We start from the raw sequence: 7,222 nt of genomic DNA, 5'->3' as shown, positions 1-7,222 counted from the left end.
GGGGGATGAAATATTAACGCCCACGATCTTCGACAGGGGGGAGGGAGGGGGGTGGATTGTTCAAACGATCCTTTGACACGAATGAAACCTTGTTTCATCGAGAATTCGTGAAAAGGGACGTAACGAGTCCCGCGGTGTTTGAATAAAATATTTGCAAAGATATTTTGAATGATGTAATACCTTGCCTCGATGATCGAGTAGTCATTAATGTAGAATAATTTCGTTATCGTTAATTGTAATTGTGCGATTGTAATTAATTTATCGCTTATTGTTGTTACAATTTTCGTTTCCTCCGTTGGAAAAATGATCGAAAGTTTGGAGGGTAGGTAGAGAAGGACGGACGATGGACGAGTCATCTACAAGTATAATACGGAGACAATGGGAAAGGAAATGGAAAGGCGGAAATGTTGATTTCAATCTCGTCCAAAGAATATCTTGGGAAGAACATGGATATTTTCAAAAATGTATTAGTTGTACTATCTGTATCTAAGAGATACAGATCCTTTTAACAAAAACGGAATATTTTTCTTCATGATTCTCAGAAGAACACTAGCATTTTCATCGTACACTTGTCTCCAACTCGATAATAAATAAAAAATCATTCGAGCATTCATTTTCTCCGCTAAAAAAAAATTAATCCTATAACTGAACGATTTTTTTCTCTTCAAACATTTTATACATTTCTCTCTCTTTTCTTTCTTCTTACGTTTCAAAATTCGTCAAACAAAGATATACACGTAGTTAACAACACGTGGAGTAGAGCGGTCGAAAAGCGCAAAAGGCGATCTTAATGAAACGAGTGGCAACGTTGGAATGAGAAAGGGACCAAGGGAAGATACACACGTTCCACCAGGAATATTTTCATTTAACCATCGGCAAACGATTCGAGCTCCACCTTTGAGCAACGGTGATATTTAATTCGATCCCAGGGACCTTTGTGGGGCTCATCGCTCGTGGAATTTCCATATAAACGCGGCACTGCTATAGTTTAAACACAGAGACCCGAATGCAAATGCGTTTTTCGTCGTTTCTCTCTTCGAGGGAGAGGAGTGTTCTTTTTCTCTCTCTCTCTTCTTTGCGCGCCCGTGATTTTTCATGGGGGTGTGATACTTTGTGAGATTGGTGAGGAAATATTTAAAGGTTGATTAATTTTTTTTTTTCCTTCCTCCTATTTCGTATTATCGATGATAAAATGGAAGCTCGTGATAAAAGTATTATTTTGTTCAGTAAAGCTCGTGCGACGAATCGTATTATTCGTTTCGTTGCTGTTTGATAATTTGTTTTATGAGAAGAGATGAATTTGGGATACAAATTTTTCGTTGATATTTGGGAAATAAAAGAATTTCGTATTCCTCGTTCGTGCAATTATTCCGAAATGAAAAATTGTGTAATTGTTTTCGTTATCTTTTAATCGAACAAGTCCTGAAATTTTGTGTCTTTAAAAATGAAAAGTATTTCGAATAAAGATTTTTCTCCTTTTATTATTCATTCTCACGGAAGAAACGTCAAATATGAGGGAAAAATTGTAGAAAATAAAATATGCGCGATATGAGCAAGAGAATTACGTTGAAAGAATTCGTGCAAAAAAAAAAATATATATATATCGTACTTTACTTTAAAAATGTTATTCACCGGTTATTTATAATTATTAAATTCCATTTTCATTTTCATTCGAACAAACTCTTTGTCTCGCCAACAATTTTTTTATAATTTTCTCCAATTTTCTTTCAAACGTTTCATTCAAAAAAATTTTTTCTTTTTATTTTAACAAAACGAACTATTTATATTTCGCTTAGCAATTTTTTCGTCCAATTACTGGTCTCGCTATTCAAACATTTTATTTGTTCAATTAATCGACAAATTCTTTATTTCACCACCAACTTTTTATCTTCTTCGATTTATCTTGCATTTCAAATATATATATATATATTTTATTTTCCCATTTTATATAACTTTTCATAATTTCCTCCCCTTATCATTTATCTCGTCCCCGTAAAGTAAAATAAATATTTTACTTTATCAAGAGAGAGAACGCGACAAAAGGATGAATCTTGAAACCCTGTCTTTCCTCAATCCTGGCAATGCTTGGCCCATGCATGGTTATCACGCGTAACAAGGGTGGAACGACGTCACCCAGAAAAATCATGAATATCACTCAGGATCGATTTACGAGGGATATCAGTCATTCGGTTGTGAATGCGAAAATTTTTCTCGTCTCGACGGAAAAGCTTTATTACAGGGGCGTATTTTGTCTCCATAAACTATTCAATATATCAGCGCATGTATCATGTCTGAACGATAATATTTCCTTACTGTTCGCGCGAATTTCCTTCGAAAATTTCCTGAAAAATATGATTGAACGTGCGTCGAATTTTATTGTATAGCCTCATTTCTTTGTTGTTGTTGTTATTATTGTTGTGTTGTGTGGAGGGAGAGTTTTCATGTATGAAATATGCAAATAGGAATTTTGTACGCTTAAAGAATAATACACTTGCGAATTTTCTAGGGATATTAGATTTAAAAACGATTGAATAATATTCGAAGAGAATTAAAATGTAATGTAAACGTGATTTATGAGGGAAATAATTCAAATGATTATACCTTCGATTCTATGAATTATTATACGTGAGACAACAGTTTTATTTTGATAACTTTAAGATAAAATATGTAAATTGAATATACTAATAATAGAATAATAAAATATATTATCGAAAAAGAAATACTATTTATATTCAAATTGAGAAAATAAATTTTCGTAGCAAATTAATTCTGTCCCCTATTTTTCTTTTAATATCCAAAAGTTAAAATATTTCGTATCAATGATAAACAAAAATTGTATATATATAAAATATATCCATGTTCAATTAATCTTTATACAATCCATTTATACAATACCAAATCTTTGTCAAATTCATTCATTTCACCTTCAATTATTCTTTAAGAAAAGAAACTCTAACGTCGAATCTTCTTCCAATTCTTATCAAAAATTAAAAAATTCACCTTCGATTTATCTTTCACAAAAAGAAAATTCGCTGAATCCAAACGGAAAAAAGAAAATGGAAAAAGTAGTAGCCACGATTTTGCGTGATACAGAAGCGAGGTTTCTATCTCAAAAAACGGGTCTCGAAACGCGTTTAATTCTCGTGCGGATAGACGAGATTCCCGAGTTATTGAGGAGAAAAAAAAGGGAAAGAAAAACATTGAAATAAAAACGAATGCCGCGTAAAATATTCTCGATTAACGGATCCTCCAATCTCGCGATTTCGTTCGTTGGTCCGCCGAAAATTATTGTTGGAGGGAGGGAGAGAAAAAGAAAAAGGCGAAACTCACCAGGAATCGGTGGGACAATTCGTTTCTTCGGGCAGCGCAGGAGGAAAAACTGTAACAGGGGGAAAAGAGAGAAATTGAAACGTGTTCGCGCGTTCGATTCTCTTAACGCATGTGAATCATGTATGAGAATTTACTTGACGGTGAAATTAAATTTGTTCTCTGTGTATGTGTGCGTGTAATTTTTAATGGACGCGAAAAAGCAATATCTTTAATACCGTTTCGTGTTAGTTAGACGATCGAATTAGTTAGTGATTAAATTTTTCGTAACGAAGTTTTAAGTAACGAGCCTAAATTTATTGGATGTTTGTGAAATATAATTTGTGGAAAATTTAAATGTAAAAAAAATATAAATGAAAATATAGGATTAGGATATTTAAATAAAAATGAATTCTAATTGTTCTTGCAAAATTTAATAAAATATATAATTCATGTAAGAAAATATTTAAAAAAAAGTGAAAATCATCAATTCCTACATATTCAAAAAAATAAGAACTAGCCAACTTAGAAAGTATCTTTTACCTCAATAAAATCTGATTAGGTATTTCACTCAAAAACATCCTTCTTTCGTCCAACATTATTTACAATTACATAATAAAAATAAATGACTCAACGATAACTTTTGAAAAATTATAAAAATTTCCAATCGATTCAACGCACTTCCTTCTTCCTGAAACCTTTTAAAATAATAATAATAATAATAATAATAAATCGTTCCAAGTATCATTTTAAATCGTTCGTGATTCACAATATTTTTGTGGATAAAGGACAAATATATATAAGAGACGCGAAAAATGATCGATCAAACGTAATTCTGAATTGGGATAGAATCGATGAGGATTCTTCGACGAACAATAGCGTTAATCGGTTTGTAGGAATCGCGAATAAGCGACACGCGCGCGCCCTCGCATCTATTATTTATTGACACTGGTGCGCGCGTTGTACGCGATTCGACATACGGAATTTCCGTGCAGCGCGCGGAGTTGGTGTAATTAATTAGCGGAGCAATTACGGGGGGTGTAATGAAGCCACGGCAACGAATTGGAAGCGCGAGAAACGGCGCGTCCAACAATCCTCGTATTAACGGAGATAACGACTTTTTTTTTTTTTTTTTTAAACCTTTCTCCATTTTATTCCATAGAGAATACATTTCTCTGCGTGAAAATGAAAAGTAGCGTTGGAAATTATTATTATTTTTTGTTTTCGTTGTTGTTGTTCTTTTATTTGGCATATCGTGAATATTTAAAAAAAAAAGAAAAGAATGAAATAAGTGAATATTTTAATACTATTTGTAATTTTGTGAAACAATCTCTCAGATTGAATTTTAATTTCGTAAACTTAAATTCAGATTTCAACAGATTTGATCGACGAAATTTAATTAAAATTCGATTGATCAAAAAAGAGGAGTAATCGATAATAAAACGTGGTAAAATGGGGAAATTTGTCAAGAAAAATCGAAAAAGTTTGCGTGAGTCTTAAAATTTTCCAATACTACAAATTGAAAAGAAAAGAAAAAAGAACAAATAATTAAAAATAATTCACCCTCGAGCAAAATAACCATCTAAAAAATTAACAAATTACACATTTTCAAATCTCGTTTCTCACTTTTATCACTTAAATCTCCGATAATAACAATGCATCTCCGTCACAAACAAATCTTAATAAACGAGAGAAAACGTTTATTAAAATTCGATTATTATTTATATCACAGCAGCGCATTCATTCGAATCCATTTTTTCGAGACGAAAAATGAATATCGGTTTATCAACGGGAGAAGAGGACCGCGCAAGAAGCGCGCAAAGTATGAGCCATCTACGGCTTAATTAGGGGCATTAATATGGATAAACCAGAGGGGGGGGAAGAGAAATCCGAAATGCGAAGGATTTGCATGCTTGCGAGCGCCACCTTCGTATTTCCACCCGTTTTACCTTCAACAACATCCGGATTTCCCTTTAAAACCTCGTGGATCACCGAGGAACCGTTGGGATTTTCCACCAGGTATATTGCCTATCCCTGGATGAGAATATCGGCACGTTGTTACGAAAGACGTTGTTACATGGGAAGGGGGAATTAAGATTTATTAGGGGACGAGATAAGAAATGAGCGAGATTCGGGATCAGAATTTTATGGAATTCGATGATTATTTATCATCGAGAAGATACGAATTTATGGTGCTAGAGAATCGGTTAATTTTATTTATTTAGTTTTGGGAGGGAAGAATCGTTTTAAATCGTATTAAGAAGAAGAGGATAATTCGTGTATTATATATCTAGGAAGGAATACTAATTTTTAAGATGATTGCTATAAAAAGGAAGTTTCGTTCTTCGATTTTACGTATCGTGAATATTAAAAAAAAAAGAGAAGAATGAAATAACCGAAGTGAATATTTTAATACTAATTTGTAATCTTGTGAAACAATCTCTCAGATTGAATTTTAATTTCGTAAATTTAAATTCAGATTTCAACGGCAACAGATTTGATCGACGAAATTTAATTAACGTCAAAATAGATTTTTTAAACGTTTGGATTTCTTTCAATATCTCGATTAAAAGTAATTTTCGGGGGGTATTTAAGGGCGTAAATATAGAGAGAGTTCAAGCTTTAAAAAAATGACTCCACGAAGATTATTGTAGGACAATTTGTCACGAAGTTATAATGGTTCGATTAACTGCGCTAATATATTTTTGTATAGACAGGCAGTACGAGTAGATAAATGTATAATAAAAAGTTCCAATCGTTATTTCCTCCAAAATTGATTTGACATTCCATATAACTTGTTCCTTGTAACTATCGAGAAAAAAAAAGTGCATAATGGTCCAATAAAAAGTTCCAATAGTAATGCTCTTAAAACTGTTTCAACATTTTTATAACTTCCAAGAATAAAAAGGGTACAGAGTTGCGGCCAGTGTACAGTAAAAAGTTTCGATTGTTGCTTTTCTAAACCTCAACGTTCAAGAAAAGTTGGAAGGAAAAAAAGGTATACGGTTACTTAATGAAAATATGTATAATGAAAAGTTTTCAATCGTTATCTAACTCAACTCTTTTGCATAACTTCCCTTGTAACTATTAAGAATATACAAGAAAAGGATACCTTACTTTTCCAAATCAATGTTCGAATAACTTCTGTAACTAACAAGAAAAAAGATGAACCAAGTGAAAATATGTGTAATAAAAAGTTATTCCAATAATTATTTTTTTAAAGCTTTAAATTCTAAAGTCTGTTATTCGTATAACTTTTCTTATAACTAAAGAGAAGAAAATACACGAATAAAAATAAAAAGTTCAAATCCTAAACATAAACTCTCTATACCAAGAATAACCAAGAAAAGGATACACACCTTATTTTCCTAATTTAATATTCCAATAACTTTTCACCGACGAAAGGAAATTTTAATTACTTTATTAAACGTAATTCAACTTTCGAACAACTTCTTTTATATAAATATCAAAAGACATAAAAAATTTTAATTACTAAATAAAAAGTTTCATTCCTTATTTTCCTAAATTTGACTCAACATCTCTCTCTCTCTCCCAAGAAAAAGACAATTAACTGAAATAACGAATAAACTAAACTATAATATAAACATTCAAATAATTTTCTCCTTTGAAGAGAAAAGAAAAGAAAAGAAAAAGTTCCAATCGTTGTTTTCCTAAAAAAAAAAAAAACATTCAATTCAACATTCGAACAACTTCTCTCGCAAGTGAAGAAAGCCGACGATAGCCGACGAGCGCGACCGATTGAAAATGTCCATTAGCGCAGCAATGCCGTGTGAAAGGCGGGCCGGTTATTAGAACGATCGTTCGCCGCTTTTATTCGATCGTTGAATCAGCTACGGGTCATTTGTACGTATTTACGGTGCGATTCAGCGACTTAGTTAATTGGCTACGTAGATCG

At 32.4% G+C, this 7,222-nt stretch overlaps 1 protein-coding gene across 2 annotated transcripts in view; it reads right to left on the bottom strand.

The window, feature by feature from the left end:
• LOC102680554 (cysteine-rich venom protein-like) overlaps positions 1–7,222 on the bottom strand; it is a 105,916-nt gene that overhangs the window by 44,403 nt on the left and 54,291 nt on the right. Inside the window, exon 2 of one of the 2 annotated variants that reach the window (XM_031512802.1) lies at positions 3,327–3,379. The exons of the other annotated variant lie outside the window; for it this stretch is intronic. The gene's annotated coding sequence lies outside the window, so the exon portion shown is untranslated. The remainder of the gene's footprint in view (positions 1–3,326; positions 3,380–7,222) is intronic. 2 annotated transcript variants of the gene reach the window in all.

This window comes from Apis dorsata, unplaced genomic scaffold, assembly GCF_000469605.1.
Source record: "Apis dorsata unplaced genomic scaffold, Apis dorsata 1.3 scaffold_37, whole genome shotgun sequence".
Lineage (NCBI taxonomy): Eukaryota > Metazoa > Arthropoda > Insecta > Hymenoptera > Apidae > Apis > Apis dorsata.
The sequence above is the reverse complement of the archived record's forward strand: the minus strand, read 5'-3'. Positions and strand labels throughout refer to the sequence as shown.